Source organism: Pyxicephalus adspersus, chromosome 11 (genome assembly GCF_032062135.1).
Source record: "Pyxicephalus adspersus chromosome 11, UCB_Pads_2.0, whole genome shotgun sequence".
NCBI lineage: Eukaryota > Metazoa > Chordata > Amphibia > Anura > Pyxicephalidae > Pyxicephalus > Pyxicephalus adspersus.
The window spans coordinates 26,804,879-26,828,312 of record NC_092868.1 but is presented as its reverse complement, the minus strand read 5'-3'; positions in this window follow the sequence as shown (position 1 = coordinate 26,828,312).

Below are 23,434 nucleotides of genomic sequence, written 5' to 3'. Positions count from 1 at the left end.
TGGCGTGGGACCTGAGGAACTTTTTCCATTTTGCTCTCAGCTGTCTACTAAATAACCACTGGGTATCTTAACACTGACCATCAATGAAAGACTCATTTCTTCAACTCATGAAAACATTCTTTGATGTCCACATCTTGGTCAGGGAAGATCATATACGTATAACTATATATTCCAAACCTATAGATAAGAACACACTAATGATTTATCGGAGTGCTCATCTTGACATTTTGACGTATAGTTTACTGATCTCCCAAGGCTCTGCATATTCCCGGATCTGGTGGATTGTGAAAAACAGGTTTAGGTTATGTTTCAGAAATTTATTGAGAGGGGTTATCCCATTAATATTCTGGATTAAGTCTTTTTTCAGGCCAGAGCACTGTCAGTCAAATCACAACACAACACAACAAGGTAGATAGGGTTCCTTTCATACAGAGATACATCCCTCTTTGTAATCATAATAGGAAATTGATTCATTCCAATCTGGATATCCTAGAAGCCTATAGAGATCTTGCACCCACCATTAGTGGTTTATACAAAGAACAGAACTCTGAGCAATCTGTTTATACAGACAGATCCTAAAGAAAAATATTATAATTCTGCAATTCAATAATCTGTGGTGAACCATTTTACCATCCACATATGAGTAAAAAATATTGCATCAAGGACTATTGTGACTAACACTGAGCATTGTGTAAATATTCTATAATGTCCCTGTTCATTGACGTATGTGGAAAAAACAATAAATTATTTATTTAAAAAGAGGTTCCAGAAACACAGCAGTGATATTAGAATGATGATTGACCTTAAAAACAGGGCAAGGAGCTGGATCCCAATAAGCCAGTTGCACTACATTTTGTACAGCATTATGGCCAATGGTAAAGAATATGTGGCTAGATCACATATAGAGGGGACTGGGATAATGTATTGCTCAGGAGGGAGGCCTCTTGGATATACACTCCAAACATGGTTAAGCACAATACTGTATTTTCCTTCAATTGTTTCTTTCATGAGAATAAATTTGATCTTCCCTGACCAACCTTTTCTGTGTAGACTGTTCTTTGGGGGATGGACATGATTATCTGTTCATTTGATTGCATTTACTTAAATAGTGACAATGTGTACTTTGTTGCATTTCCACATTGTGCATACATGTATAGTGATCCCAATGCACTTTTTAAAGTTTTTATTGCTTTCTATGCAACTATTTTACTTCTTTAGGCAGATCTTGATCTAATGTGTTTTTTTAATTTAGTATCAGAACCTCTTCTTGCCTACAGGCTTATTTCATTATTCATAGATATTGGTGTGTTGTGTCACTTTTATATATGTTGTTGCACATGTAGGCGATTGATCATGCCTGGACGGGCAGGACTACAGGGTTAACAGGGGGGGGGGGGGGGCATTAGAGGTGTTAAGACTCATTTCCTCAGATTTATAGGTGTTTGGCATGCTTCATCTTTTGTCATTATGTCACCTTGAGGAAGGGACCCTGTGTGGCCCTGAAACATTGGCTGGTTGTGACACTGATTTTAAAATAATGCAAGAATCCTGTTTGCATGAGTTCTACACAAAGCTAATCTGTGGTTGTTAATTCAAGCACTCTTCCACTTTTAAAGGTCTGTTTGTTGTAAGGAATGCTTTCCTTTCACGGACATAATTTTTTCGAATGGCCTCCCCAATATTACTGGACAATATGATCTTCGCTAGTTCAAAATCAGAGAGATAAATTTGTCTATGGTATAGATAAATCAATTCAGCAACATTTTTTGGTGAAGAATCTTCAAGGGTCATGTACTTTAATTACCAGCAATTCATTCTCCAGCAGATAATGTTGCAGATAAAAATTGCTGCAATTCACTGCTTTATAAATAGATCTATATGTCTGCTATAATCATTTATTTTCTACTCAATTCGAAGAATTTTACCAAACTATTAGCACTACAAATATAAAATTATTTCAATTGCATTAACATATAAATATATTTAACTAACTTAATAAATTTAAAGTAAAAATAGTGTGAATTCCTTCTAGATTCTGTATTTAACATAATTGCAGGGATCTTTTCTATAGGGTATTTCCTCATTACCAACCCACAAAATTGGAAACTATGCTGGTCACACTATGAAATGCTAGTTACTCTGGTACACATGCTAGTTACTCTAGTTACAGCTGGTATTGGAACTGGAATCTGGATCAGGTATATAGAGCTAGTTTCATTTATCCACAAGCCTGTTGGCATCCTACTTTATTTCCCTTGATAAAAGTTTCTTGTAACCAAAATAACCTAATTGCCCACATGGTGTCAGTGTTCCACTTATGTTCAGAACCTATTTAATACCATAAACATAAGGAGGAATGTCAGACATTCCCATCTAAGCAAAGCAAGACTCATCCAGTATGAGCAACTGTGTGTATAAATATCTGCAATATGTCAGTCCAAATGAGCATGTGAGCCCATGGTTTCTATTGAGTAAATAAATGTGTTAAATACTTGACGTTCATAGTGACAAAATTAATTATGTTCAAAATATATTAGACAATATTCTAAAAACAAACATTGTTCGCCGCAGGAACTACACCTGGCAGTATGGAGCAGCCGTATATAAAAACTAGAGGTTGTTAAAGTGCCGGCGACAAGCTGAATAAACACATTTTAAGGACAACTGTCACAAAAACGACAAATCCTTGGCTCAGATGCTCTAATTACCTATGTGGCCATTACAGGCTACATGAATATTTTATGTCTGCACCTGTGTCTCAGTAAATTTTACTGTTTTCTGTAAGTAGAAAGTTATGGCGATTGGGATAGGAAGATTTTATCTTTATTGCAATACACTAAAACTAGTTTTTTCTTTTAAAAATCCCAGGGGACTGTTTATCAATGGTTTGATCCAAACTTTACACAACCTTTATTCACTTTCCAATTAAATACGTATTACAAATTTGTATTTATATAGTACCTACTGCACAGAGCTTTACAAAATACATAGTCATACCAATAAATGTTCCTCAACGGGGCTTACAATATTTTTTGAGGCAAAGCAAATAACCTAACTATATGTTTTTGAATGTGGGAAGAAAACAAAGTGTCCACAGGAAACCCAAATAAACATAGGGAGAGCATATAAACTCCATGTAGATACTGTCCTGGCCAAGATTTGAACCTGAGACTTTGGTTCTACAAAGGTAAGAGTGCTAGTTACTGAGCCACCATGCTGCCCAAATGATATGAAAATTGGATAAATCTTAGAAAAAAAGTTGGGTAATCTGGAATGAAAACCTATCCCAAAATATGTCTAGTATGCCGATTCCATCACTCTACTTGAAGTGCCTACTTGATAAAGCTTCTTGATTGTTTATTCACAGGTTTCATCTATCCCTAATTACCAAACAGACGCTTGATCAAAGGTTATCATATCGTTCTGCTAATGATCCCTAACAAATATGTTTATTGACAAGTTTCAAAACTCTATATGTAATTTTTAAAGGTCCAATACTCCTGAGTACAGTAGCTCACATGCCATTTAGATCTGCAACACAAATACTAACATTCCATATAAAATACTAACATCCCATATGCACTGCCAAACAGTCCAGTGTTAGAATCAAGGATGCCTTGATGGACTAGGTATGCACAAATTTCCCATTGGCGTATAAAACTGATCATATGTCCCATTCCGAGAATGGGAAAAGACTGTGCACAGCAGTATTTAGCTGATTAAACACTGATAATCCACACCTGCCCTGGGGCACCTACTTATCACGTATCAGCTTTGTGAAGGCCCTATCTATACACCATGTACCCCTGTGTCCCTATCTATACACCATGTACCCCTGTGTCCTGGCACCAAGAGGAGGAGGGAACATCACTTGGAGCCAATGAGACTCTGTATGGCATTAACATACTGTGAAAGTGAAAATGCTAACAGAACAAGAAATCTGAATGAGCAGAGGAATGACTCATCAGTGTGCTTCTGCTTCCTTATTTCCCAATCAGTAGGCTGAGGCCGTGACCTTGACCTGCTGTGTTAGAACATTAAGAATTATAATTATATCACCATTGGCAGGGAAAAGGCATCTCTACTATATGTAAATGGTATATTCAGTTGTTTGGCTGGAGCTTCAAAGTAACTCCATGGACAAGGAAGCTTTTTTAAATATAGATTTTGCAAGGAAAATTTTGAAAATAGAGCCTCAAGACCAGATTTCTTTTTAAAAGTGAAAGGAAATGTATTAAACTTTTGCAATAAAAATAATAAACATGCTTAAGACTATGGTAAGTAGTCCTAATACTAAATATAGGCATGCTGTAACACAAATTTAGACTAGAGATTGCAGAACGCAAATGGTTTGCAGCAGATTGCAGTCATTGGCAGTGTTTCTCCCATGTTACACAGAAAGCCCTAAAGACAGACAGGGAGGTCCCTAGGGCCTTGCTTCATAAATTACCATCACATTTAAACATTTCTGAAAACAGACCTGGATGCTTCTGCAATTTTCCAGTCCCATGGCACTATGCCAACTCAAAGAAAAAGGAATCTGTTATAAAAATATTCATAGGATTCTCACGGGGGTATTCACTGTACGCTGTGACTGATAAGAAATATGCAACAGCATTATTCTGGTTAAAAAAATAAAGAAAAACTATGAAAGTTAACATTTATCCGGTAGAATCCCCTTTCCCAGTGATAAACCCAGTGCATGCCCAATTCTGTTGCATTGACAGTTCATCCATTTGAATGAGCTGCTTTATTGCAGAGCATATTGATACAAAATGCATGGTAATGTGCATGAAATAATGCAACATACCAACATGGTCAGGTGTAAGTGAGCCCTTACAGAATAACATTTTGCATCATAAAACAACTGCTATATTTTTTGTTTTTAAAAAAATAAATGACTTTTTTCTACCCTTTGTTGTATCCCAGTACTGCTGGTCTCGGCCATTACCTGTCTGCATGCATGTACTTCATTAATGAGTTTATACATTTCTCAGGGCAGTTTTGATGGTGTCAGTGATGGACCATGTCTGTGAAAATGGCACAATTGTTTAAACTCTTTATTAAAAGAAAAACAATTGGAAGATAGGTATAGAAAGTTATTACTGTATAACATTATTAAAAAAATCTTAAAAGTTTGTTAACAATTTTGAGATGATAGTGATAAAGTTTACATTCTCATACATGTAAATATAGAGTTTGTAGTTGCGTGCCATTGATTTCCCCTTTGGCAGGGTGTCAGTGATATGGGACACTTGACAGCTGCCCTGAGTCAGGTAACAGGACTGCTGCAGATTTCAGTGATGAGCAATATGTGAATAGCAGGGGGCCAGTAACATGGTGAGGAAATTTGATCGTGTCAGAATCTGGCGCAGCTGTACGCACTAGGTAGGGTAAAGTAATAAAACAGAAGGCTGCCTTAGGTTGCAATCTTGATATAAATGTCCTTTTGACCTCCAGCTACAAATCAACTGGAAAATATTGGGTAAATACAGATGAGTCTGGTAAGTTCAGCTCTATAGTATTTCTAAAGTAATCAATAAAGTAACTCAGCTCCTTTTCTAATTCAGTTTAGTTTTAAATAGAGCAGGTATTTATTTTCATTGTGGAAAGATTTCACTTCCTTTTCAATGGGTACATTAGAAAGGTAGAGGTAATTTCTCTTAATTTTCACTGAAACCCACTGTGATTGAACTGGAGAATTTTTCACTTAGTGACAACTTAATTTTGAATTTTATGTCACTTTGAAAATTAGAATTTAGAATTAGAGAATGGGGCTGATTTACAAAGAAAGTTTATGTTGGCAACCAAAAACCGATGCTCACCTGTGTAAGCATATGATTGATTCATTCTTATGGGAGAGCTTTGCTGATCATAAATGAGCATCCAAGCGATAATACGACAGCATACTGTATAAAGGCACCAACTATGTTGTATGCAGGTTCCTGTTCTTTACGAATCCACTAGTAGATGATAATATGCAAATAGTTAATTACTCTGAATTGTTTCACCTGTGCTTATTTCTATGAGTAATTGGCCTGTGCCCCTGTCACCTGTGCACATGTCACCTGCAATGATTTCCTGGAGCTGTATCTGTTTGAATTGCTCAAAAAGTATGATTTTATCTTTAGTAGGTATTTTATTTTTGTTTTTATTTTTTAAGTAGAATTTAGGTATACTGAAACCTTGTAACCTCAGGGACAAAGTCAAATAATGTCCCACTGGGTATAGTGCATTGGTTTAACACGTTTTAATTAAAAGAACAAAACACATTTCAGCAATCAAGAGGGCTATTTAAAATCAGAATGCAATTCATGATTGTAAGACTGATGCCTTTTTTAGAATTTTGTGTGGGTTTTATTTAAAACAAAAAAAAAATCATTGGCTGGCATTTTTTGTCTTTGATGTAAGCCTATCATTGGTAATATCCACTTATTATTGGCATTACGTGTAAATCATTGATATCTGTTATTTGTATTATCTGTTATTGATTTCTGCTTGTTGTTGAACTTGCTGCAGCTTAAATTGTGCATAAAGCTCACCACTCGCTAATTATACATCGCTGTACTGCGGAACTAAAGGTTTTGGCATGACACTCCAAACAAATACCAAATCCAGTTACTAAGTGATGCATGTGATGTTGGTCCAAATGTCACACAAAAAATGGTGTAACTGCCAATTTTGATCAGTTATGACTAGGATAATATAACATTTAGACTGAAGCTTTTGACAAATCATCATTATGCTAAGTTTGGACAGTCTAATCAGCATCCTTGTCATGTTTGCTAAAAACTTTATTTTGATCTTGAAATCCAGACATGGGTGAATGAGGTCCAACAATGTCACACATGCTGACATGATCAGATTAGTAAGAGGTGCTAAAGTCATGTAAAACAATGTGGGTCCTTGTCTGTAAGCTTACAAAAGATAATTTTATATATGGTAATATGTGATAAATTAAAGATAGAATAAAATCCTTTATACATAAAAAAAAAAAAAAAAAAAAATCCTTGACTAAGCCGATTCCTCCTCTTTCCAGACATTGCAGAGTGGAAGGCCATTACCAACCAAAGCAAGACAGCCAATCCAGAAAGCAATGGGCAGGACTAAGCATAGCCAGTTGCTAATTTACATGCTACAGGCTTGTGAAGGAGCAGGGACAATACTAATAGCCACAACCCCTGCAACTTTTTTGCATTCTGCTGTAATGCAAACAGGCACAGCTTACAAGAGAGTAACAACTATGTCCTGAAGTCACAAGCAGTGCAGAATTGTTGCCACCCTATTAAATAGCATTAAATTAGTTGGATTTCTCCATCAGGATCAATATGTTATGATGGGGCTTTAAATGGGCTTAAGAGAAAAAATGCAAATCCCCTTATTGATTACAAGCAGCAAAAACTCACAAGGTCAGCAACACTAAATCAGCCGAATACACACCATCCAAGTCAGCCCAGCTTAACACTACAACAGGCAATGGTGACTGGGAGCAGAGAGGCTATAAAGTCCCAGCAGCCAATGGCACGGGATACGAGTCAGGAGCTAATCAGCCTCTAAAATCCCCTTCAGCTGTGCACAGCCTAACTGTGGATGCTAGGGATGCCGATAAAATACATCAAGTTGCACAGCTAAAGGGAAGCAGGGGCTGCTGCTATTTCTTTACTCTCTTTGCTGCTGCAAGTGACATTGCTTGGCAAAATAGGCTGTGTGGCATACTGCGGTGGCGCACAGCACTAAATCACCAGCCGGATTAATGTTTCCTAACACAAATATTGTTCTTGTGTATGATTTGAATTTTTTAATGTACATGGAGGCAGTCACACTGTTTTGTTACATACACAGGCTGAGTTTCCTCTACTACTAACATTGCTTGGGAAACATTACAAAAATAACTGAAAATATGTGCTACTTTAACAATCACTATAATTTCCCTTGAAAGAAAACAAAGAGATGTTTTACCTCTGTCTTCCTCACATCTTTCAATTATTGCAAAATAAAAGTTGACTAATTAGATTTATATGAGCAAGAAAGAAAAAAAATACAATTCTTTTACAGACTAGAATAAACTCTAAGAAAAGAAAGTTGGTTCAATGACTTTTCTTTAAATTTCACACTAGGTTGACTTCTCTATCCACTAAAATATGTTGGGTTCAGTTTCTCTTGAAGTAAATGGTGACTCATGCATCCAAAGAAATCAAAGTTACAACAAAGTTATTCTAAACCATCAAAATATCTGTGGGATTCCCGTATATTTTCCGTCATATATTGTAAACAGTAATTATTAATTTTTAGAGTATACAGTATTCTTTGTCTACTGCCAAAATGCACTTAGAGAACATTCAGACACCGAGCAGGCATGAAATACGAGACTAATGGTTGTTTATCAACATTATTTCTTGTTCTATCATTTAATGCAGGTCCAGGGAAAGCACAATATATCAATTTATAAAATATCACATCATTCGGAATGGCGACAATCCAGGGCATTCAGCATCTGAGTAAAGAAAATGAGAATCGCAAGCCAGAGTTGTCATTTCCATCCAGATTTCACTGCTATCCAATTAGATAAAACCAGATGCTTCAATTAAATGTCTTAAAGAAAGCAGAAGGAGCACAACTTCCCAGGAGTCTGGAATAATAGCTTTTAAAGAGTGTTATTACATTGAAGAAACTTTACCAGGACAGAAAACATTTTTTAGGTGTGTAATACACAAAGATCATTGCATCATTCCTGTGCAAATTTTTGTTTGTGTGTTTGCTATTCATTAACATCATTATGACCAATAATTTAAAAGCAATGAATAAAATTAATCCTAGATCTTGGACCTATCAACAATCATTTCTATACCCGGGTACACTATTTAAATGTATTACACCTTATACCATTGCTGCATTAGCTTTCTATTTTCTCCTTTACATGTCACTTCCTGCATCGTTCAAATGATCATATCTAGCATGTGTACATTATTGGTGGATTATATTTGAGCCATCGTATCATTACAGCATGTACAGAACTGTGCACAATACGATCTTTAAAAATATTCTTGCATAATCGTTGATCTGTAATTAGTCGTTGAGTGAGCATGAGTCACCAAGTGAATATAACAACACAATACCCCAAAAACATAATAAATAAACATAATATAATCAAAAAAATAAATAGAGCCGCCCCAAATAAGCAATGGTAGGCTGCATGTTTTTTTTTTTGAGGGGTGGTGGTGGAGGTTAAAGCAAACTTGTGTTTTGCCTTTGTAGGGCTAAGCAATAAGTTTCTCCATAAGTTTCTGAGTAACTCCAGGCTGATATAAAAATTCACAGTTTTAGTGGCATTCAATATTAAACATTCATTTTCTATACAACTGCTCACCTGAATTTGACTTTATATCAGTCTACTGCAAATCCTTATATACCAACACTTTTTGGAAGGGGGGGCAGATTTAAACACTCCTCGCATGTGTCAGAGCTTTGCCCGATCAGAATGGCCTTGTATTTGGGTACAGAGATGTCGCTGAAAGCTGCTGCAGGTAGAGGTGTCTGCACTTTTTTGCTGGCAGTGCTTTTATGCCCTTCATAGAAAAGCCAAGTCATAAGATCAGGACAGTTTAGGACAAATATAATAAACCAGGGCCGATATTAAATGGGGGACTCCAAATGGCATTTCAGTTCCCTGCACACCCTGCCATTCTGTCAGTGGGGCAATTGCCCAGTGTACCCAGTTTGCCCTATGTTGTTGTCATGGTGACACTCTCTCCAAAATTAGGCTTAATGTAAATACCATTACCAAATAAAAAAAACATTTTTTCTGTCTTTCCCACGCACTAACTTACTGTGTTTATGATTAAGATGCAATTTGATATCAATGTTAAAACGTTTTTTATTAATCACCTGTTTTTTACCTAATTTCTATATAATTTTACATAGTTACAATGTATAAGTATGCCTTTAGATTTTGATAAAAAGTTATGGTTTACTCATGTTAATGTTTTTTTAGATAGAGCATACTGTATTTTATAGAGACCTTTCAGGGCAAAGTGACAGGTTTTGTTAATTAACTTTCCCTATTCACTGATACACATTGTGTTCCCCAAATATCTGTATAGTGTACTCTGAAATTCCTGGTTCTTTTGGGTATTAGGGAATGTTTACCCTATTCAACTTCATGGTAAGATGCCATTTATAACCAAGCTCTTTCAGCTGGTTAGTTTTGCTAGGAATGACCTCAGTTCGGTTCTAGGGCAGTTTGTCTGGTCGAAACATTCAGGACTATTAATGTCCCAAATCTAAACACATTTGCCTTGGTCTTCAATGAGTAACAACTACAACTGGTAGGTGCACCAAAATGGCTTAGAAAGATCATTCAACATCTGAAGTGCTAATTAAAAAAGAGGGAAAATATGGACAGTAGATGGAAGGGATTATTTTGTACCGCTTGAAATACAATACATGGGAATGATTCAAATCCTTCAACTGACAACTTTGCGGTGTCTTTATCTTTTTCACAGTAGTGACACGGGATGGTTGTTATGACAAGTCTATCTGTGACGTGGATATGTATATATACAGTCTAGGTTGCATCTTTTTATTTATTTATTTTCATATAGGTGACACAAAATGGTTGTGATGGCAGAAAGCAATGATGTTAAAAAATAGCTATATAATGTGCAGATTATAGAAGCAGTGTTTGCTTTAGTACAGGGGTTGGCAAACTTTTATGACCACTAGGCCATTTCAAGGGTGGGTGGAAGTACACTAGGCTCTAATGGCTCTGCCCACCACCAGGAAACGCGTATGCATTGCAGAGGGGAGGAATTTCCTCCAGGGAGCCTTCCCTATTTACCACGCCAGCGGAATGGCAACGCCGGCCACGGGAAATAGGGGAGCAACAGGAAGGAGGCGGCACCAGAGCCTAGACAGGTCTGGAGCTGCGGCGGCTCCAGCTCAGGTAGTTCCTAACGCCCCCTGGCAGATCGAGCCAGCAACCTGCAGCTCCGGAGCCACGGGTTGCCAGCCGGCATTAGGCCAGATCGGCCAGGGGGCCTTAGGCCGGAATGACTTACCGGCTAGGCTGTATCTGGTCCTGGCTTTAGTATATGCAGCACTTGTACAATCAGCAGTTTTTGGCCTGCTAAAATGTCTTATTTATGTCAAAAGCAAAAATCTGATTTGTGTTAAATATTTATGCTATTTATATTCTTGTATACCAAAAACAATTGACCAATACTCTGGTAAATTTTTACTTTGACCCAAATCCAAACAGTGACACTACTAGTTAGGACATTGAATTAAACAAAAGTAAGATTTTTTTTCTACTTGAAACAAGGTCATTTCTGTATATTATCTATCTATAATAAAAATGTCACTGAACCTTTCAATCTACTTTTCCCTTATACTTTGGAGAGAACAGGCAATGTGTATATATATAATATTGATCCATGTTTTATTTACCCAGCTTTTCTATATTTTTATATTCACTGACGGTAGATGCTACAGGTCAATATATTGTTATCGCATCAAGCTGTCAAATTGTTATGTTTTCCTGGCTCTTCCGGTGTACCAATAAAATCATCCCAGGTGGTGATTTGTCCCAGAATAGCTAGACATTGAGCCGTGTCCTTGTTGTGTCTTTTGATGTGGTTGGCAGGAAAAGGGGGTGAGTGTTTTGTTTCTGTCCGGCCACATTACCCCCTCCCAGTTCGCTCATCACTATCCGTAATTGCTTTACTGGCAAGCGCTGGCTCTGCTGTCTTTCTCTCTCTCCTTTCTCTGCTTTAGTCTTTTCATCTAGATGCCTAGTGTTTTTCTATTATCTTTAATATATTATAATAATGATTCTGAAATCTTCCTGGGTGCTGCTGAAGCTGGTATTTATTTTACAAGGGCAGTCTAGTGTGGTAACCTTCTGGCTTATTTTATGTCCTGGGGGCCCAAATGAAGAACCTGAGGGCTCTTGACTATTTTTTCCATTTTTATTTACCCTACATTCACTGTAGCATAAAGTAACATAAACCTTAAAAGGGCTGGTATGTTTTTGATTCAGCAATACTATCCTTGACAAATGAGAAATGTCTATGGCGTTGAGCTTTCTGTGCAATTTTTACCCCCTTGTATTCTCAAATAAATTTGTACTGCCATTTTTTCCCTACAGCCAACTTGCCAACAAGGTAATTTTTTTGCATTTCGACACTCTTTAGTTTTTCACTAAAAAGTGTTGAAATTAAATCATAAAAGGTATGAATGTCTGAGCTTCAATAATGAGACTTTTCTGTTCTTTTTATTTAAACGCTCATAAGTCAAATGTCATGGATAAAGACCACCATTGGAATTTGTAGTTGCTATGAAATTCTTCCACAAGATATCCTAAATAGGGATGAGCCAGCAAGATTCTAAATTCGATCTCGCAGGGAATCGGGCCTTTCTCGCTTACCGAACATATAGGCGAGAATGGCCTTATAAATTCAGCTGTTAAATTTAATTTTTTGGGGACCTGCAAGAGCAATCAGGGTGATTCCCACGGCTGCATTCATTAATGTGCACAGCCGCGGTACTCCTCCTGTTATTGTGAGTCCTGCGGCTGTGCTCATCAATGAATGCAGCCGTGGGAATCATCCTGTAACTTCCTCGAACTTCCGATGTGTCTGCAAAATCAATTCACCGAAATTTTGCGGACCCATAGGAAGTTTGAGGAAATATTTGGGAGACTGGCACAGGCCTTCTCATCCTTAATCCTGAAAATTAATCACTGGCAGTTTTTTTCTTTCTGGCCTAGCGTCTAGGGTCAGCTAAGCAGATAAAAGGCATGCATGTTGAATCCCTATTTTAAAGGGACTATATAGTCCTTTAGGGTATTTGAGTAGGGGAAACCAGCATATATCATGTTTTAATGATTGTCTGACTCTCTAAAAACAATTTATTACCTGTGCGACCAGTTTCCCATATCCACACAGCCGCCAGAATAGCCTCTCAGTCTGGTGTTGTTTGGAACCTTATGGTTTCTTCAGAGGGTTTCTGAAAGATTCCCAATTAAGTAACCACTGTTTGACATGGGCCATCTTTGTTACCTATCATAAAGGAGCTGTTTTTCCACTGACCAATGTAAGCATCATACTTCCCACTCACTAACAAATTAAGGTGTGGTCTTCCCAATGACTAACAATATTAGGAACATTTTGACATTCTTCTCCCTGAACTTCAACGTAAGTAGCACTCTTCCCAGTGACCACCATAGTAAGGTGAATTCTTCCCAGTGACCGTTAGTATAAAGGGAATATTTTTTGACCATCAATGGAGGATACATTTTTAAATTGGCCACCAAGGTAAAGAGTATTCTTCCCATTAACCACCAATGTAAGGAGCATTCTTGCTATTGATCACCAGAGTAATGGGTCCCCTTTTACACTAAACAAGTATGAGAGGGGACTTTTCTGACTACCAATGTAGTGACTATAAATAGAGACTAAAATTCTTGTTGTCTTTTTTTTCTCACCATTATTTTATTATTATCTAATAAATATCATTATTTTTTTACAGAAAATACATTTATAAAGGGCAGTCCTGGATGAGACATACATTCTCATACAAAAATGCTTGCACGTGATGGATGGCTGAAGTCAGAAGAACTTTACCTCATTTACCAAACCAAGTCAAGGTGATAATTAAGTTTGCTAAGTAAATACCCTGGAATCCTTGAGTAAATTAGCCACTATATCTCAATGTACCCTGAAATGTAGATATTATAAGTAATACATTTTTTACATTTAAGAACTATAAAAGCTATTTCAAAGGTTTCTCCTAGTTAGAAATCATTAGAAAGGCTGCTCTGGCAGCTAATCCATAAATTCCTACATTAATGCAATAGCAAAAATATAGAAGAGCCTGTTGGTAATATTATGAAGGTCACATCACAATTACTTGAAAATGATCACTGCTGCAAAAAAAAAATGTCGTCTGTAAATTTCTTAAAGGCAAAAAAAATTACTTGCTGCATGCATCTTTCTTCTGAGGCTCCTCTGAGCAATGCTGTACCCACAATGGTGCCACTATTATTGTGACCCTCTATTCATAAAAGTGGTGATTAGCTGATATGACAAGTTATGACAAGGAACTTTTTTCTGTTCACTGAGCACAAGAAAACGTGCTGACATTGTAATATAAGTATCTCTTACTCTGTAACACACTTTCCAGCACAGTAATATTATGATAGAGTTGTTACATTTTTTTTTATCCACTGAGAGAAAAATGTAGCGAGCAGAAAACAGTTCTTTGCTAATTTGAAAACAGTACACAACAGTTCTACAAATTTTTTTTTTGGGTATTATTCTTGACCCAATGTTACAGGTTGCGATGGATATTTACCATCATTGAACTGTTCAAGAAATATGGACCTTGATGTTATAATGATGCCTTGCTACCCCCCGATCACTGTATTTCAACACAACTGTCATCTGGCAAAATGTCCCCTCTCTCCCTCCCCCCAACTTATTTGTGTTATATGTTAAAATAAACAACAAAAGGTAAGGGTAGTTATGTGAAAATCCATTACAAATTACAATTAAAAAAATCATCAAAATGCAGGTAAGAAAATCAGGAACACATAAAAAATGTTAAATGATAACATGTTACATAGGTGAACTTGAAAGTGTAGTCACCCAAAGCAACCAAAAAAAATGTTTTTTGCTTATAGGTTTAGATACAATTTGAACAGTCACCCTGCATGACTTTATATGAATAGTCTCTCTCTATATTTTTCTATATTATCCTTTTCGGAATCTTACTCATGCAAAACTTTTTTAATCACACCTTTCCTTATGAATTTTGTGCTGCATTCTCTGCTGGGTTTTTGATTAGGAGAAAGCTTTTTGTTCTGATGTATTGATTGGCTGATTTATCTAATTTTCTGCTAGGAGAGCCACATCATACCATCTAACAGCTCCAAGCAGTTCCTCCTTCAGCTCAGTGTTGGCTGTCAGCACAAAGCGACATTTTCAGTAAAACACAGAACAGAAACAATGTATGAACAGTGGTAACTAATAATAAATACCTTCAATATTCAGCTGTTCTAACTGCAGTATCAATTCTGAAGGGCAGATACAGAATAAATACATTTTGTTCATTATAACATTTTAAGGAATATATATATATATATATAACCAATCTCGAGCTAAAGGTCTCCAGCTGACCTAAATGACTAGCTCAATAGGGAAAAACATGATCCACGGGATTGGGAACCCATTTCCAGTTATGTTAGGCTACGTACATATGTCAGATGATTCTAGTCCAATAATCGCCTCAGGGCTGATATCGAACGGGAATCTGGTGGGTGTATAGCGCTCGTCGTTTGGATGACCATCCTGGCGGATCCACGGATGACGGACAAGGAACAACTGTAATGAAAGTGAATGGGAGGGAGCGCAGAAGGGTGCTACTCTGTCATTCCCCCTCCTTCCCTCTCCATAGAGAAGAACAGTGCTGTATGTACAGTGCTCGTTCATGCATCATACAGTCCTTTGTCGTTGGAAAGGATCTTCCGTTCCAATATTTACAATTTTTGAACGTGTGTACCCAGCCTTGGTCCTAGTGCATATTTTTTTAAACCCAGATATTGATCTCTGCCAGATCTACCTGCTAATTTACACCAATGAATGGCCCCAAGAGTTAGGGTCCATAGCCTATGCTCAGAGTTTATAGCCTATATTACATATAGTAGACTACTCAGGAAAAACTTTATTTTTTGTTAATTTTGTGAATTTGTTAGAATTCATTTGTTGTGATGGATTTTACTCCAAGACCTCGCTTCCTCATGTAGTAAACAGTAGATATTCTGGTAGAATAAACATATTTGTTTTCCTATCTCTGTGAGATTTTGCCATGTTTATCTTTAGGTATCCTACAACCCTAAACCTCTTTCCTACTCCAACAATAAGATATTTAAAAAGCATAAAGTGATTTTAAACAGTTTTCATATTACCACCACATGCTAGGAACCTGCAACATACATATATGTGGGAGTTTGCAACACACATATATCTCCTCAATCTCACCTCCCTGGTTAAATCCACTGAAAATACATTAAATACACTTCATCTATACAGTACGTATAATAGCACTGCCTGGTACTCTGTCAGTTTATATAAATACAGCACTCCAGGCAATTCATTACATCAACTAGCTAACAAGTGCAAGAACAGATAAATGGAAACAAGCGTCTATATCTCCAATAATTTGTAACTAAACTGACAAGTGTTTGGAAAGAGAGAAGAGAAAAAGCTTGTTCTGTTGTTAGTTCTTTCTCAGGATATAGCAGAATTCCAAAAAAAAGTAAAATAGGATTTTGTTAAAAGTTTTAAAAAAAAAAAGCATCATTCCCATTGCTACAGCAATAAAGAAGAATTAAGCACAATGTTTTAGCAATATTTGCAAGTATGTATATTTTGCAAGTTTTGCACATTATGGTAGCATTGCCGCTAAAGAACCTCAATCGAGCGCTGCAAAAGCCACAATATCACTTGTTGTCACAGACTCTCTCTTAGTCAGGGATTGCCATTTTAGCCCATTTTAGAATGGGATAATTGAGGGCTGACACAGAATCCTAGTGAAACTGTCCACTGAGTTGCACATGCTGCTGCAAAAAAAGTGTTGACAAGTGGGTAGAAACATCTTCCACAGATAAGGTTTACAGGCTTTTCTGTCATAAAAACAGCCTGCCTGTTAGCACATGGAATCTACTTTAAACTCCATTATAAGGATAACACTGACTAGGCAGCCCTAAAAGTACTATTACCAATATGTAAATCCTGACTTTTACCAAAAATCAATGGCAAAGTCCTTTTTATATCCCTATACAGATCTCATACCCTGCAGATAGCCGTGACAAATGACTAGGAGACTATGTAGAGCTGTAATTGAGACAGTCTGAGTTCACCTTCTTTATTGTGTGGGAAAGAAGAAATGGCAGCATCTAATAGGAGAAAAAATGGAGTCTCTGGTTAATGACTGAATGAGAGTTTTTTGTTTACTCATAACAGTCATTAAGATCAATAGTTTGTGTTTGGCAAAGTTTTTGTAAATTTTGGAAAAAGAAGATTGCTTTGAAACTCAGGGCTACTTCATCATTGTATTTACAATCAGAACTCATTAATCACCCTATATATTTTTAGGTGTTACCTTCCATCTGTAATAGGTTTATCAATCAATGGGCTTTTCTATAAATCTGCCAGTAGCTGGTTATGTTGCCCAATTCGTCTGGAATCAGAAACTGCTCAAATGCTTACTAATTATCATACAGGCATTAAAAAGCATTTAGGAAGCATTGACATTGCTGTTTCCTAAAGGAAGTGTCCACAGACCTCCAGGTAGGTTAGAAGCAAACTGTATAGCCATAAACTGATATGTAAAATTATGAAATCAAGTAGTCATCCTTTAAACAGCATGACGTGTAAAGTTGCTGATGGACATGTAATGAGCAGCCCCTTTAAGCTTGATGGTCAGCATCTTTATATCTATGAGCCCAGGGAGAGCCTTGCTAGCCTATCATTCCTATCATGAACATATATTAGGCAGGAAAAAACAGTTGTGACAACCACAATACATGTACACCTGGAAGATTTCAGGTGGTGACTCCACCAGCAAACACTTTTTTATATTTGTGGGTGCCTCCAGCCAACAGCCTTCTTAGATTGAGTCATATATAAACATAGTTCTTACTTTCTAAAAAGAAGAACAGGGTCACCTTTCAACAAAGTATGTAAGCAAACATACTTTGTGCTAAAACAACATTACACACACACATTATAAATACTGACAGATGACGGAAATGACATTGATAATCTCTTTACCATGGCACCCATCAAGGCGTGAAATATATTGGGTAGTGAACTATCAGTTAGTCCTAAAAGATAATGTTTTTTTACCTTCCAAATGTGTTTTTACCTATTAAAAGTGGTCCATTGAAGGATAACCTGTAGACATGAGGCACCCAAAGCTGTAATGGTCACATCCCACAGAAACACTCTTAGAACAAATTGCTGAAAATGCAATGCTGGTCATAAGAAAAAGGTGTCAGAACACAAAAAGTACATTGCAGCTTGCTTTGTAAGGGGCTGTGTAGCTGTAAATGCTGACCCTTCCCTACCACTGAAACACCCACAATGGGTACATGGGTGTCAAAATGGGACCATGGCATATTCGAGGAAAAATGAATCACACTTTTTTAAGACCATGTAGATGGCCAAGTACATGTGCCTCATTTATGTTGTAAATAGATGGTGGCAGCATGGGAAGAAGGCAACCTAGTAGAGGCAGAATCAGCAGGATCTGATGGTCATGTCCTGGCCCCATATACCACAAGACACCTCCACAGGTCTTGTGAAGTCTATGCCTTAGCAACTAAGAATTGTTTTAGAGGCCTGGGGGGGGCTATACAATATTAGGTAGGAGGTTGTGATGTTTTGGCTAGTCAGTGTATAAGAGTCAAATGTATGGTCAAGGGAATAATAAAACAACTGCTATTTGTGTTCTCCAAAAAAAAAGAATATCACAAATGACCTTAGTGTACTCAAACATCAGTAATGTAAGCCACAGCAACAAGATTAAAAAGCAGAAAATTGCAATTTGAGACAGCATGTACTCATTAAATTGTATCAAGTATGAGTTAATGGCCTAGACTCAGTATTGGGACATAGGAATCAATGGCGCACTTAATCCAGACTCTACTGGATACTTAAACATACCATGTCTCCATATAATTTTTTCCAACAACAATCGTTTCGTACGAATATATATGTATTTATTGTAGTTTAGGCATTTCACCAATAAAACACCTTTGTGTACACATTTTAGGAACCTGGGATTGGTGCTTGGATGTGTTGTCAGAAACCTAGAATTATGTTATTGAGATGCGGACAAGCTAGGTGAGCATCAGTAATATTCTCATGAGAAGGAAGGGCTATCATTATATGGCAGGAGAGTGTGGGAACTGTAAACACGCAAAATACAAATTCTCTGGCAGGTCAAACAGCTTTTATTTATGTATGCATTTCATTTGTATATTGTGCCGTTTGGCTAAAGCCTTGCATCATTCTTTTACAGCTGTACAGGCTCCTCTCCTAAACTGTGAATTCTTAATCTGATTTCACTGTACTGCTTCTCACAATATGTAATAAAGGTGCAATAAGTCAGATAGAGCCTGTTTCCTGGCTCGAAGACATCCATCATCATTTAGCCATTTCCATGCTAGTCCATCTGCCCCTGGCCCACCTCTTTCATTCATCAGATTAGGTTCTTATGGAGGCTCAGCATCTCATGTAGACATTACCATGGTGTCCTATTTTTAGGGAGCTATGTACATCACCTGACCATCCCCGCCCCTAAACCATGATCTCCCTGGATTGCAAAGAGAAGTGGAGAGACCTGTTGATGACGTCACTGCATCTAAAACCAAACATTATCACGTTGATCAATAGGGAAGTAGATACCAGGGAAGGAAAAATAGCTTTAAATACTATACCTTTTTCTATTCCTTAGCAATATTCTTTTTTAAACTTGTAACATGATTACCTTATTCAGTTTTTGTCATCTATCCTAATCCTAATACCCTGTAGGCTATGGTTTTGTCACACAGCCATTCAGACAAGCATCTAAAACCCGTCATTAGGTTTGAGAATGTTTCTTTAAAGAATGTCCATTTCTTCCATTAGAATGTGGGATTGTTGTGAACCCTTCCACAAACAATACATAGACGTTTTACACTGAGCTGAGAACTGGGATGTTCTCTAAATTTCGGAACTGGGATGCCCAAGGCAAGGCTAGTACATAACCTTTTAGCCTGTGCTGAACCCTGTGCATATTTCCCAGAGATTCCTGACTCATGCATCACATTTAAAAAAGCAAGTCACCTCCTCATGAATCTTTGCTGTAGTCACTAGCTGGGCTGGCACTGAGATTTCTGGACAGATGCCTTGGCACTTGATGATTCACATACACAGAAACCAAAAGACTGTAACTGGCATTCACAGCATGATCTGTGGTATATCAAAACATTCTGGATGCTTCTTTGCTTTTTCAAGTGGATTGAAAATTCCTGTATAAAAATACATTTGCGTGATATGAATACCAAATTAGGGTGTCGTTGGAGTAGTTATTATTTCCAATTATTGTAAAGAGGGGAATGAGGATGGACACTGTAATGTGTAACAAGTTGTATACACAATATTTTATTGCAGTTACGGAATCTTGTGTTCAGATCCTAGCATAAAACTGCCTGCATAGTGGGCCTCTTTTTCTCTTTTGCCACAATTAAAAAATCAAACAGATGGGTTACCCATTGCTTTGAGGTGGATGACCAGTGTAAACAATCAATATTTGGTCATTATTGTTTGCTTACCATGTAACTGGTGTGCACCCACCAACTGGAAGAGCCTATTTGCAGAGCTGCCAAACAACTCCCAACCAATGTGATAGCTGTCTGTCGTTTAGTGCAAACAATAGGGAACACTCCCATTGCCTAGCGCAGGGGTGGGCAAACTTTTTACGTCAGGGGCAACAATCTGATTTAAAATTTCACAGAGGGGCCAAAGAGCCGGGATACAAATGAGGGACATGTTCCACGGCTCTGGCCGGTGCGCCGCCCCCAGCGGGGTCCTTCTCCTGACCCTGTTTGGGGTGGCACCGGCCAGAGCCGCGGACCACCCAAAGGGCCAGAGAAACAACCTTATCGGGCCGTATTTTGCCCATGCCTGGCCTAGCGGTTGTTTGGACGCTTGTCCCAGCTGCATATTGATTGAACACGAAACAGGCAACAAAAGAAGGATTTGAAAAAAAAGAACATATGGGATATTAGTTTTCTTTGTGTGCTAAACTGTATCTACTGGGAGATGTTCCACATGCATGAATCAATAGAGCACTGCCCCGTGCTATACTGTACATGCCAGTGAATCATTTGACTATAACTTATTGTTAACATTCATTTATAAGGCACCATCATTACGCAGTGCTGTACAATAAACAAGAGAGGCCTGGAGCGGGGGAACATAAAGAGGACTAGTGGAAGGCCTACATGACTGGGAGGGGTAGGGAGCAGGCAGTGGAAGGGTAAGGTGCTGGAAGGTTCAGGGGAGGAGTGGGTGAGAGTAGAGGGGGTGACGTAGTGGGGGGAGAAGGTTAGAGGTGTGAAATGGGGGGGGAATGGAAGAGGAGGATCCTTCGGCAGCAGGACAGGGAGAGTGGAGAAAGTTTGGCGGTGAGGTCCTCGAGGGAGGGGTTGTGTTTATATAATTTTCAGTGGGGGTGAGAGACCCATCTTTGTTATGGGAGTCTCTGAAATTGTTGTGGTTATGGAAGGTTCAGTTGTTGGGGTTGGAAAAGGGCTGCTGGTGCTGGTGTTATCATTCCCGAGCTGGGGGTTTGCGGCTGGGAGCATACATATCACAGCGGTGCAGACCAAATTAGTATGGGGGAGATGTAGTGGGGGGGCCTTCGAGGACCAGTAACCTGGGAATTTTTATCTGTGTATTGTTATTTATGGTTAATTATTGTTGATGTGTTAAATATTGTTATTTATGGTTATTTATTTTGAATATTTATTGGTTTTTAAATTTGTTTGTTAATAAAAGGCCTAACCGGCCATTTAACCAATTTGTGCGGTGTGTCATCAGGTAAGAGGGGAGGGGGGAAGGTTTTGGGGGGGGGGGGGGAGGTGTGGACACTGAATGTGGGGGCTCTACCTTGTACTAGTCAAGGGTTGTCGATGACAAATCTGCATAATAGTCAAAAACAAAGAATGACAGAGGAGAGCAGGACCATGTCAAATAGAGCTTACAATCTAAGGTATACAAAAACTTTTGATGGTATTTAGTTTTAAAAGCACAGCAATAAACTTACCGCATAAATACTTTTAACTGAAGAAGTAGAAGAAAACAGTAGAAAAACGAAAAAAAGGGGATCAAACTTGGAGAAAATTGCATTTTTAAAAAGGAAAGAAATTGCACAATGTTTATGCTGCTGTGTGCAATCGGGGTGCCTCCAACTCAGCTTCCACAATCAAATTAAACTCATTTGTAATATTTCTACATTATAAATAAAATAATACCTAGTAATTCAGCTGTAAAAGTTTGTTCAAGTATTTCCTGTTATAGGTTGACAGCACTCTGACCTTGAACCCTAATACTGTTTCTCTTTTGTTACCCCATCACTTGGCGTGCTATTGTCTCCATATAGACAGCAAAACACAGCAAGAAATCAGCACTGAGAAACAGCAAAAAATAAATAGGGTGGAAAAAATATTTATGATACCTAAGAAACACTAAATATCAGTATAGATTAACACTTACTTTTAGCAACCCATGCCTGAACCAAACCTTAAGCACTTTTTACCCTCTGTCTTTCCAACTGCCACACAAAAAAGAAAAAAAAAAACTCTAATATGGGTTATTATGGCTTCAGTACTGCCCTGGAACAAGCATGCCAGTTAGAAAGTCACATCACCTAATATGCCTACTTTTTCAAGGTCTGCTACTTTAATAATGATTAAAGCCATTGCATTAGCATGAAAGCCAGTAAAATAGTATTTATATTAGGAATAATTGCTAGTCTCCTAATGGCATGAGATAATAGGGTCAGATGAGCCTCCTTTCTAGATAGAAGATACTATAGATAGAAGATCTAGATAGAAGATACTATACTTGTATAGATTGTATATTGTATAGATACAAAAAGCCCACATGTAAATATTTACACTGATGTACTTCTGTGTGGAATTTCTTGGCACATGTTTTTTTACAAATGTAATGTTATTTTGGGGAAGGGTAACACTATTACAGTTAATTAATGTGTGATAGAAGATTATGTGGGTATTAAACTGTCAGGGGGCAGTGCTGGAGATAATTATAGCCTGGCAATCATATAGTATTGTCAAGTAATGTGCTTTTAATGATACTTTTGCACAGGAGTTATTAGCGTAATAAGTAGCCTGGCACAATGGCTTGTTTGTAGAAGAGCCCAACAGCCAGTAACGTGTAATGATTTCCTGGCCTTGCTGTGGAGGAGGATCCTGGCTGGCACAGGAGTATGGAGTGAGGTGTGTCAGTGTAAATAGATGGATGAAAAGAGAACTGTGAAATTATCTTGGCAAACCAGGCAAATGTCCAGAGCAGCATTATTCAAGGGGCAGAATCAGAACTTAGTATACTTAGTAAGCTTTTTATCTTTTTCTTTTCATTTAAAAAAACAGAATCGTGTTATTCGGCATGAGATGACTTGCCCAATTAACCTCTCTATTTACCTCTATTTCACTTTAAATTGTAAATATCCGCCTATCACCAGGGAAAGCCCCCTAAAGTGAAATCCCTCTCCTCTGTATGCATTGCGCATGCAAATGCATTACCTTCAGGGAGCTTTACTTATTTACCGCAGCGGAGGAAGTATCAACGCCGGCCGAGATAAA